The following is a 12,581-nucleotide window of genomic DNA, read 5'->3' on the forward strand; positions in this document are numbered from 1 at the left end:
AACACACACTGAGACATTTGAGTCTTTGAAACAAGTATTTTCATCCATTTACTTCATTACAGCCATGTACAAGTTTCAATCTTCATCAGCTCCAGAGACCCCCCAAAATATAAAGCAAAAAAAAAATACATCTGAGAGTTTTCAGTTGTAAAGAGCCAAGGTGAAGAGTCACCACACCATACAGCAACTCATTAAATTTTGTGTGATCTTCACGTCAAAGATCTTATTCTTCAACTAAAATCATGGTAGCTCTTCCCCCTTGGTGCGGTGGGAAGCTGTACAATCAGTGATCTTAGTCATTAATTCGTGGAATGCTTACAAGTTTTACATATCGGGGTCACAGCTAATCATTGGTTACTTCCCAGTAAACAATACTTTGTTTTGAAGTGTTTCCAACTAAGGCAAGCATGTCCAATGTCCTGCCCCAAACCAATTGTAGCCTGTGGTCAGACAGGACTGCCAAACAGAATAAATCACGAAGGAGTCCAAATAATATATATATATATTTTTAACATTCAATTTTTAAATTGAACTTTGATTTGCATAATTCAAAGTTAGTCATGCTTGAAAGGGACAAAGGTTCATATTATAGTTACCTCCATGGAATGCTCGTAATTTCATATAAATCTATGAGTATTTATTTTATCTGACTCCAATAACAAGACAAAGTCGGCTTTGTTTTGGTTTGTTTGTTTTTTCCTTTTTTTCCCCACACCAACTTTTAAAAATAACAGTGACAATAAAAATGAAATTGTCATAGAAATGATTAAATTTAGCCCTCTTTTCAAAGAAGTTTGGAAGACCCTGCTCCTCAGCATGTTATATGCATTCTATGTCCCAAACCAGTGCAAGGACTGAGTCTTTGTTTACCCAAGCTTCATCCTCCAACCATACTACTGTACTGATTAAACTCCTCCCCTTTCCAATCCATGTTGGGATACAGCCATTGTTTCTCTAGGTGCTATGGAGTACATACTTCTCACATTCACTATTTGCTTCATTAATTTACAAAACGTGTGCTGTCATAGCAATTGGGCCATAGTTTCCAGGCCTGATTGTGTCTATTCCGGGTTTTGTTGAATTAATATTGCTTTATGAAGCCTCAGGGCGGCACAGGCCGGTGTCTCCCTGAGCCAGCCTCAGGGGGACATGGGCCACTGTTTCCCTGAGCCAGGCTAAGCCTGGATAAATGCAGAGGGGTGTGTCAGGAAAGACATTTGTCGTAAAACTTTTGCCAAAACCAAATATCCGAATCAAACCTAACAATCCCATACGGGATCAGTCGAGGCCTGGGTTAACAACGACCACCATTGGTACCGATGACCTACAGCAGGGGTCTCAGACTTGCGACCTGCGGGCCAATTGCAGTTCACAGGATGGTAGTTTGTGGCCCCCGCCTTTATGGCACTTTACACTGTAAAGCGTAAGGGTGTGAGAGAGTGGTAATGGGTGCAGAAGTCAATGGACATGTTGGTGCAGACACCCTGTCGTATGCTTTTTCTAGGTCTACAAAAGTGCAATGCAGCTACTTCTGACCTTCTCTGTACTTCTCTATTAGCATTTTCAAAGCAAATACTGCATCTGTAGTACTCTTTCTAGGCATGAAGCCATGCTGCGGTTCACAAATGCTGACTTCTGCTCTCAGTCTATTTTCCACTCTTTCCTGTAACTTCATTGTATGGCTCATAGACTTTATCACTCTATCTTTACGGCAATTCTGCACATCCCCCTTATCCTTAAAAATGGGCATCATCATACTTCTTCTCCATTCCCCAGGCATCTTCTCACTTACTAAGATCCTGTTGAGTAATCTAGTTAGAAACTACTACTACTAGTTGGAAACTACTACTACTGCCTCCCCTAGACACTTCCATACCTCCACGGGTATATCATCAGGACACTCCTCATCCTCTTCAATACTGCTGAAGGAGGCAAGTGGTGCAACGCTCAAAACCTGTACTTGTGACTGCAACTGGTGAGATGGAAGAGAGGAGCCCGGACTATTGCCACTAGATGTCCTCATTTTCACCTGTTTCGTTGTTGCTGATTTATATATAGGGTACCTGTTTCTTTAAGCCACAGCGTTGTCGTCATCACATGTGACTGATTGGCAACAATCGTCCGTATCTGAGTTTCTGAGCACCGCACCAACAACTTCAAGATGTGTGGCAGATTTGTTTAGTTTTTGTCACAATCTTCAATGGACTGTTCAATTGTCTCTTGAGTGTCCAAGCCTGTAGTGATCTACCATTCACGGACAAGTGGCAGTTTGTGTGGAGTTTCGTCGGAGTATTTTTGTTTGTTTGTTTTGTAGCTGTGTTAATACTCGAGCTACCTTCACCTGGGTATATTGCTGTTTGACGTCGCCCCGACGTCGCCCTCGCTCGGCTGTGAGCTTGGGCGACGTCGGGGTTTCCAGCTAGACGGCTGGCACGGTTTCTTTTTTCAGTGGCTCGCCCTGTGTTCCGGCATTGGGCTGGGTTTCCAGTGCGTGTCCTCCCTACTATCGATGGAGATTCTGTGCATCGCACTTTGTGGTATATCGCCATTCTTCCTGTCCTTGTCCCGGACTACTCAGCGACGTTTTTCTTTTCACTCGTGTCTACAGTATCCTCTGTATGTCCAGATAGTCCACTGACCCCAACATGTGGGGCTATCTGCTGTTGGCAAGCAACTGTTTTTTTCACCGCTATATTTTTTTGTAAAATAGTTGGGGGCGCTAGCAGGGAGCCCCAACACCCGGTCGAGGGGTATCGGCGGGCCAGTCACACCACTGGTGGTTGTTCATCACATGTGTGTGTGTGTGTGCGCTTCACGTGTGGCCCTCCTGGCTGTCTTCCGGTGGCGAGCCCCTCTCCTGTTATGTGTGGTGGTCCATCCGCCTGTATGTCCTCCCCAGCCAGTGTTTTGAGTGCCATTTTAGACTATTTACTGGATAAATTAATAAAAGTTTAATTGTTCCTCTAAAACCTGTCTCTGTCCATCCTTGGCAGATCTTGTGCGCTTTGCATAAGTGGAATGAGCTCCTTTTCTAAGGGTGTGTGTGTGTGTGTGTATGTATATGTGTGTACCTTCTCCTTTTGACTTTTCTTGAACTGTAATTCAAAGGGATAAAAATAGGTTGGCGAGCAAAATCTGCAAAGTGTCCTTATTTTATTTACTTGGGTTGATGTAAAGAGAAGCATTTGGCCCATTATGAGGTTCACTTTAGTGTAAGCATGAAAATAGTCTCCTTTCGGCTCTTCTCTTCAGGAGTCGCCACAAAGGACAACCTTCTCCATTGAACCCTATTCTCTGTATCCTCCTCTCACACCAACTACCTTCATATCCTCTTTCTCTACGTCCATAAATCTTCTCTTTGTTCTTCCTCGAGACATCCTGCCTGGAAGCTCCAATTCCAGCATCTGTCTATCGATATATTCACTATCCCTCCTTTGTACATGACTGAACCACCTTCTCTCCAAAACATCCAACATCTTCCTCTGATAGACTCATTCGGGATCCTATCCATCCTGGTCACTCCCAAAGATAACCTTTGTATCTTCATCTCTGCAATCTCAAGCTCTGCCTCCTGTCTTTTCATCATTGTAAGTGTTTCAAGGCCATACAGCATCGCTGGTCTCACCACTGTCTTGTACACCTTTCCTTTCATTCTGGCTGGTAGTCTTCTATTGCATAGTACCGCTGACACTTTTCTCCACCCATTCAAACCTGCTTGAACCTGTCTCGTCACCTCTTATCCACACTCTGTTGCTCTGGACTGTTGACCCAAAGAACCTGAAATCCTCCAACTTCTTGATCTTCACTGCTTGTAGCCTCACCATTCCACCCGAGGTCCTCTCATTCACACACATATACTCTTGTCTTGCTGGGACTAACTTTCATTCTCCTTTACAGCGCATACCTCCGCCTCTCTAGATTTTCCTTAACCTGTTCTCTGCTCTCACTGCAGATCCCAGTGTCATCTGCAAACATCATGGTCCATGGAGATTCCTGTCTAACTTATCTGGTTGTATGTCCATCACCACTTCAAACAAGAAGGAGCTCAGAGCTGATCACTGATGGAGTCTCACCTCCACTTCGAACTTCTCTTACCCCTACAGCACACCCCACCACTGTCTCACAGCTTGCATACATGTCCTGCACCAGTCTAACATACTTCTCTTCCATTCCAGATTTCCTCATACAATACCACAGCTCTTCTCTTGGCACCCTGTCATGCTTTTTCTAGGTTTACAAAAACACAATGCAGCTCCCTCTGGCCTTCTCTGTACTTCTCTATTAGCATTCTCTAAGCAAATACTGCATCTGTAGTACTCTTTCTAGGCATGAAGCCATACTGCGGTTCACAAATGCTGACTTCTGCTCTCAGTCTATTTTCCACTACTCTTTCTCGTAACTTCATTGTATGGCTCATAGACTTTATCCCTCTATTGTTGCCTAACTCTTATAAAATGCTTAATTTTAAAAGTGGCTACCATCACACTTCATCTCCATTCTTCAGTATCACAATCCAAGATCCTGTTGAATAATCTAGTCAGAAAGCCTACTGGTGCCTCTCCTAGACACTTCCACACCTCCACAGGTATATCATCAGGACCAACTGCCTTTTCACTCTTCATCCTCTTCAATACCTTCCTCACTTGATTTTCCACATTCATCAGCTCTTCAAAGTACCCTTTCCATCATCCCATTACTCTTCTAGCATGTGTCAATACTTTTACCTCTCTATCCGTAATCACCCAGAACTGTTGTACATCCTTTCCATCTTTATTTCTCTGTTTTGCCACCCTGAATGGATAATTCTTTCTCTCCTTACTGTCCCACCGAGCATACAAGTCACGGTAGGCCCTTTGTTTTGCCTTTGCTACCTCTATCTTTACCTTACGTTGTATCTCCCTTTACTCCTGTCTATTCTCTTCAGTCTTCTTAGCATCCCACTTCTTCTTTTGCTAACCACTTTCTCTGTATATACTCCTGCACTTCCTCATTCCACCATCAAGTCTCCTCATCTACTTTCCTTTCACACTTGGATGTCACGCCAAGTACTCTCCTACCTGTCTCCCTGATAACACTAGCTGTTGTTCAATCATCTGGAAGCTTTCCCAGACCACCTAGAGCCTTTCTCAACTCCTCCCTGAAAACAATACAACAGTCCTCCCTTTTCGGCTTCCACCACTAGCCACTAACAACATTGAGCATCACACCGTCTTCTTCTTCTTCTCCTACCTTCAATTTCCAGATTCAGACTCATAAGTCTATCTGACGTTAATTACAACTCCAGAACATTCCTAACAAACTCCTCCTTCAAGATAACTCCTTCTCCATTTCTCTTCTTGTCAGTACCATGATAGTACAACATAAAAGCCTGCTCCTAAGCTTCTAGCTTCACTTCCTGCTACCTTACGGCTACCCACCCATAAGGTTAGGGTTAGGGTTAGGGTACCGTAAGGTAGCCTTACTACCTTATCCTCTGGTCTCCTGGACACACAGTATATCCACCTTCCTTCTCTGCATCATGTCGACCAACCCTCTACCTTTCCCTGTCATAGTCCTAATATTTAAAGTCCCTACTCTCAGTCCTAGACACTTGCCTTCTCTCTTCTCTCTCTGTTTCCAAACACGCTTTCCTCCTCTCCTTGTTTGACCTACAGTAGCCCAGTTTCCATTGGTTCCCTGTAGGTCATCGGTACCAATGGTGGTCATTGTTAACGCTCTACCGATCCAGTTTGATCTGGGGCCTCGACCACTCTGGTTTAATCTGGACATACATACATATGTATGCACATATGTATATGTGTGTGTGTGTGTGTGTGTGTGTGTGTGTGTGTGTGCGTGTGTGTGTATGTATATATGTACACACAAAAACACACACACACACACACACACATATATATATATATATATATATATATACACATATATACAGTATATATATATATATATATATATATATATATGTTGTGTGTGAGTGGTTGTGTGTATATGTGTATATATACCGTAAATTCTGGACGATAAGCCGTGACTTTCTTTCATACGCTTTGAACACTATGGCTTAAACAACGATGTGGCTAATTTATGTAGTTTTTTTGGGGGGGCTAACGAGCTTCATGCCGCAAAAACATGTATCCCCATCACATCGGACTGATGAAATGACCGGGAAATTCTGAGGCCGTTAAACTCTGGCACTGAAGAAGACGACTTTGACAGTTTTAGCGCGCAGGAGGAAGCCCAAGATAGCAATCAGTTAGCCGGTGCGGCTTATATTGAGGTGCACTCAATAGTCCGGAAATTACGGCATATACAAACATATATATGTGTGTGTATACAAACCTATATATATATTTATATGTATATATATGTACGTGTATATATATCTGCACATATATATATATACATACAAACCCACATAAATATATATACATATACACACACATTTATATATATATATGTGGCTGCGTTTGCCTTGGTATACCATAACTTCTTCCTCACTGATGACAAGGTGTGTGCACGACCAGCATTGCCCAGGCCTTGAACATGTTTGAAGATGAGCGCTGCGAGGTGCTGCTCTTTGCAGAAGATAATGGGATGTTTGGACTCTTTAGGCATTGCTCCCCTGCTCAGCCTCCCTCCAGCTCTTAATGATCAATCCACTAAGACTGGGACAAGTCTGTATATGAGCTGTGGCGAGTCACTGCTGCCTTTGAGGAGGATGGTGCAGCAATCTCATCCCTGAACTGCTGCTGCGGGCAATAGCAAATGACTGTAGCCTCTGTCTCCTGCAGCTCATCTACTGTAAGGATGCTACTCGTGGGTGTTGCAGTGAAACTTTGGCCATCAGTTGCACTTGACTGGATTGTCACAGGCCCGTTCAGTTATTTTCTCCAGCAAGATGGCCTTCAAACGGAGAAAACAAGCTGCTGCCCTCTTGAGACAGTCAGAAAAGTAATTAATGAACTGGTCAGTTGGTGTAACAGCATCACACGCTGATGGCATTTGTGGCTCCGTCTCTGTTCACCTCTTGGTCATCAGCACTCAGGGAAATATCAAAGATATTATTAGGACAGTCCTCTTCATGTCCCATTAGCATGGCTCTTACTCGGATAGTTGAGATCCTGTTTGCCACGAATGTGTGAAACTTCCCATCCTCATTCTTGATGTATTTGAGGACTGAGGTACTGTCTCTCCAAAAGAAAGAATCCACTTCCAAATGTCCACTTCAGTTCTTCCAGCCTTGTGTCCATCTGTACAGCAAGAACTGCTGCAGTCAGATCAAGCTGGGGAATAGTCACTGCCTTCAGTGGTGTAACTCTGGCCTTGCCAAGAAGAAAGGACACCTGAACTTGACTTTGCTAATTCAACACCCTCAGGTATGTCACGGTTCCATTTCAAGCTTTGCTGGCGTCAGCAAAGTGATGTAGTAGACCGTATTGCTGCTTCTGTGTATGTCGCTATTAAAAAAAAAAACTTTTTATGAACTCCATTTCCATAGTTTAGCTGATGTGTATAATGTTTTTCATCAACAACTGCTATATGTTTCTTGTGCTGAGCGATCATAACACAACTGCGAAGAGACATTAAGTGAGGCACGCAGTAACGCTGCCTCCTGGTAGGATCCCAGGGATCCCTCTTACTACTCGGCTACAGAATAATATAATTAGCAATAGCAAGCTACAGTAAACAGTTAGCAAGTCAAGTGCAGCCATCCAGTTATTTTTTTCCTGATCTCATAGGGCTGTATAGCTCACAAATGGTGAGGGATGAATGTAAATCTCCTGGGCAGCTTCTCGACTTTTTGGCCCAGAAGGATCTCATTCAAACTGTCCCTGAGGTGACAAAATTGCTCCGGCTGGTGGTCACTGTTCCAGCTACGACAGCATCGGTCATTCTTGTCACGGGACGGGGGCGGACTCGGGCAGGGAACCACACCACCAAGGCTGAAATCAGGTCGGAACTCTTTATTTAGGCAGGGCAAGATGAGGGGGACATGGTGGGCCGAGCTACAGGGTAAGGTCAAGGGTCACACACAAGCAGGGTCTCTGGCAAAGTCACAGGAAGGGTCCCACAATCCTCCAGCCCTAGGACCTCCTGTCTCTCCTTCCTCCTCTCGAGCCCTCTCGACTTCCTCGGCCAACATGGACTCGGGGAGCCCACCACCGGGGCCCAGTCTCAGTCCTGCAGTGAATCTGCGAGGCTGCAGAGATGACCAAGGCCGCCGAGACAACCACCCCGTTCCCGCTTTCATCCAAGGGGAGAGCGTCAGCATCCTGTCCCACACCCACCCAGGCTGGCTCCGTGGGGCGCCGGGAGGTGCCCGTTGAGGGGGGGGTACTCTCAGGATCTCCTCTCGGCAGCCGAGAGGAGACACGGCTGGGTCCAATTGACAATCAGCGCCGCTAATCACCCAGCATTCAACACCACTACCGGACATTATGAGAATCTCATAATGCCATTTGGCCTCACCAATGCCCCTGCCGTCTTCCAGGTATTGATAAATGATGTGCTCCGTGACATGCTCAACCGATATGTCTTTGTGTATCTAGATGATATACTCATCTTCTCCCGGTCCAAAGAGCAACACATTCACCATGTACAGTCTGTCCTCCAGCGCCTCCTAGAGAACTCCCTATATGTAAAGGCTGAAAAGTGCAAGTTCCATGTCTCTTCAGTGTCTTTTCTGGGTAACATTGTGGCACAAGGGAACACCCAGATGGACCCAGCCAAGGTCTCAGCTGTCACCTCCTGCAGTCTAGTAAAGGAGATCAAGGTGACTAGCGCCAGAGAAGTCCTGGTCTACCGAGACTCATCTGACACCAAGGTCTCTCCGGCAGGGGTAGAGGTCAGAATGAGTAAGAAATGATGTGCCCAGGAGGTGGTCAACCGAGCTGAGTCAAGGCTGCAGTACAACATGCTACTGGGAATGGGGGTGACTGGGTGAGCTGGTTTGGGAGCACCATGACACCTTCATACATGTTAATTCAGGCCAAGGGGTTGGTGAAAGAAATTTGCCTCCGCAGGACGGTGGGCATGAGCAAACAGGCGGCCTGGACCAAGTGGGAACACACAGTTTACTACAAAATCACGTGGGCAGAAATGTGGAAATTGAAGCCGCTCCGCTTCAAATTCCTGTCCAGTCAGTGTATGATGTCTTCCCAAGCCCTTCAAATCTGTTCTCCTGTGGGCTGGCAGACTCGCCTGCCTGTCAAAGGGATCTGTGAAGCATATTTTGAGGCCTTGAGAGAGGGGGGTACCGGTGGCGTCATGAACAAGTCCTGCAAGCAGTAGCAGATACCATCTGTACTGGCATCAGCTCCAGCAATTGTCAACATCCTGCAAAGTGTTTCATCGCTTTTGTTCATGCCGAGCAAAGCCTTAACCTCGTCTATAAGCCCAGGGAGGACTTCTCTCAACAGCAAAAGGCTGGCAGTTCCTGGGAGACAGCTGATGTTTCCATAAACAATTACATCAACCACGCTCATGCCTGACATGGTTCTGATGTCTAAAGCAACCCATCAAGTGATACTGCTGGAAATGACTGACAGGATGGAAGAGATGCAAGAGAAAAAGAGGGTCAAATATGCACCTCTGATAGCAGAGTGCCAAAGGCAGGGGTGGAAGGCTTACTGTGAGCCTGTTGAAGTAGGTTGCAGGGGGTTTGCAAGGCATTCTTTACACCTGGTCCTAGGACTCTTAGGAATCTGTGGGCAGCAGAGATGATGAGCCACCAAGAACATCTTGGAAGCTGCTGAAAAAGCTTCATGGTGGCTCTGGATTAAGAGGGGAGACAAGTGGCGCCGTTAGCTACCTGGACACAGGTTGGGGCCTGATCATCCCCATCCAGGTCGCCTGGAAGAGAGTGTCTGATGATAAGAACCTATGACGCCAGGTCCAGGTCCTTCACTGACAATGTGTCCAGGTTGCACTGGGATATGTACAATACATTTCCCAGTCTGCGTGCTTCCACCCATGGAAAAAAAAAAAATCTTCACCCCTCCATCACCCCCCAGACTGCTGCCATCCTTTTCTACAGCATCATCACTTCCCATCTGGACTACTAGAACTCTCACCTTCCTCATAAATTTCTTCATAAACTTCAACTGGTTCAGAATTTAGCGGACCAGGTTCCAACACCCTCAGATCCGTTTCCTCCACACACCTGCCTGTCCCCATCACAATACCTCCAGACACTTAGAGTAGTTCCTTTCTTCAGCTTCTGAGGAGGAAGCTCCTCAGTATCATGGACAATGTCCATCACCCCCTGCATGCCACACTGACGTCCTATCAGAGCTCTTTCAGCCGTAGACTGATACCACCGAGGAGCTCCACTGAACGCCACAGGAGGTCTTTCCTCCCTGAGGCGATCAGACTTTTTAATTCCTCTCCATTCAGCCGCCGGCAACCATAAAAACCTATCTTTAACCTAAAAAAAAAACAAAAAACTGTGCAATATTTCATTTCACTGTGCAATATTCAGAACTGTGCAATATTTCATTTCATAACAGTACACTACAATTTTTCCTTTTATCATACAATTGTGCACTCCTTACCTCACTTGTTACTAAGACACTTATAGTTTTATCACTTGTTTACTAAGACACTTTATAGTTTCACTGAGACACTTTATAGTTTATAGTTTATTGTATTTCTAATTCTGCCTTTTCTTTTTAATATTTATTACTGTTATATTTTCTGTAACTCTGGCACAACAATTTCCTTCAGGATTAATAAAGTTGTTCTTATCTTATCTTATCTTATCTTATCTTATCTTATCTTATCTTATCTTATCTTATCTTATCACGTTCATAGAAGTCTATACAAAACAGCCCCTTTGGCCTTAACTAAGAGTCTATTTGGCAAGCAGACCAGACAGCTTATGTCTGGTCTCAGAGGTGAGCCTGCTGGAGCTTGATGAGGCTGTGACCCCCCCACCCCCACCCCCCGAAGGGACCATGCAGGAGAGTAATGGGTCCCAATGCCTTTGCTGCCCACAGGGCCACGGGCCAGACTTACTGGGATTGGTAGAACTCTTGAAACACGCCCAGGATATCTTTCCTCTGGACTCATGACTAGTACTCTGGGCAATACCCTTCCCTATCCATCAGGTATTCCAGGTGCCCCCTGGGAGTCCACCACACAACGGACTGAATGCACCTGTTCATCTTCTGGCAGTGGTAGTAGAGGAGGCTCCTGGTCCAGACTTGGCTTGGGAGAGAAACATGGAACTGGGAGTGAGGGAGGTCTAACTGGATTATTCTGTTTGATGATCTTGAAGGGACTGACAAAGTGGAAGACGGTTTCCTGCAGGGCAGGTGTGTATATCCGGCAGAGGGCCACACTCTTTGGCCCTCACTGTAAGCATGGGGTTCACTTCACCACCGCTTTGCGGTGGTCTGGTGAAAGTGACAGGCTTCCTGTAAGCTGTTTTGGACTTGGTCCCAGACACACTTGCTGCTGCTGAACCATTAGTCAATTGACGGAACCCCCGATTCTTCAGTTGACCAGCGGAATAGCAGAGGTTGGTAGCCCAATACACAGTGGACAGTGTCGGGCCAGTGGTGATTCCTCTTGGTTGCGGGAGTATTCCACCCAGGGGAGTGCTTGGACCCCATTCATGTTTGTCATGGCAGAAGGTGCACAGGAAGCGGCTGATTTCCTGTACCTTGTGCTCTCTCTGGCCGTTTGACTTTCAATGACATCTGGCTTACTGTTAGAGTTGCTTGAAGAAGCCTTTCCAAATTCAAGAGATGAACTTGGTTCTCTGTCAGAGACTATGTCCTCAGGTAGGCCATGGCTCAGGCCATCTCTGTCACTTGAAGATATGGTGGACACATAGCGATGACATATCCCTGGCCCCCGCAGTATAGACACAGCCTTGAAACTAGGCGGCGGTTCCTCTCCACAACCGTGAGCTTTGTAGGGTTCATAGGCACTAGCAGAGTCTGTGATGCTTAACAGCCCCGTGAAAACCCAAAGGCCTCGCAGAAATATTCAATGAATTTGACCACCGACTCTATTATGGGACCCCTGCCCTCTGAAGTGTCTTTCCGGTGAGCAGAAAGAAGATCTATGCTATCTCTGTGTGCTCTGTTGGGAACCTTTAGCACTGCATCTCCAGTGCCATAGAACATTGGAGGAGAAATCCATTGCAAAGGGAAGGTGACCCAGAATATTGAGAGGGGTGGCTCACGGGGCTCATAGAGTGGGCTGACTGTAGCTGGGTTTGTCAAAGCTGCACAACCAGTTCAGTGATGGGGTTCTGATTTTGGACCCGCAGGCCTCTCCATTGTTGTTCTTGGTCTGGTCTTCTGTTGCACTCTCGACACTTTGAGTAGTTCCCTTCATCATATTTGTTGAAGGATCTACAAACAGCTCCTTGGGCCTTCAACAGTAACCAACTAACAGAAAGTCAAGGAATGTATTTCACAATGAGACCACAGTTTATGGCCGCAAGGGTCCTTTGAAAGGTAGTCAGGCAGGTGAAATGGATCAGCCAAAACACAAGACAGGTGTGGGTATTTAAATGAGTCCTTGGAGACCAAGAGCTGGGCTATGGCTGCTGATGCGTGTGCTCTGCCTGCTGG

Source organism: Fistularia commersonii, chromosome 1 (assembly GCF_037954325.1).
Source record: "Fistularia commersonii isolate RoL2024-O1a breed Wild chromosome 1, RoL_Fcom_v1.0, whole genome shotgun sequence".
NCBI lineage: Eukaryota > Metazoa > Chordata > Actinopteri > Syngnathiformes > Fistulariidae > Fistularia > Fistularia commersonii.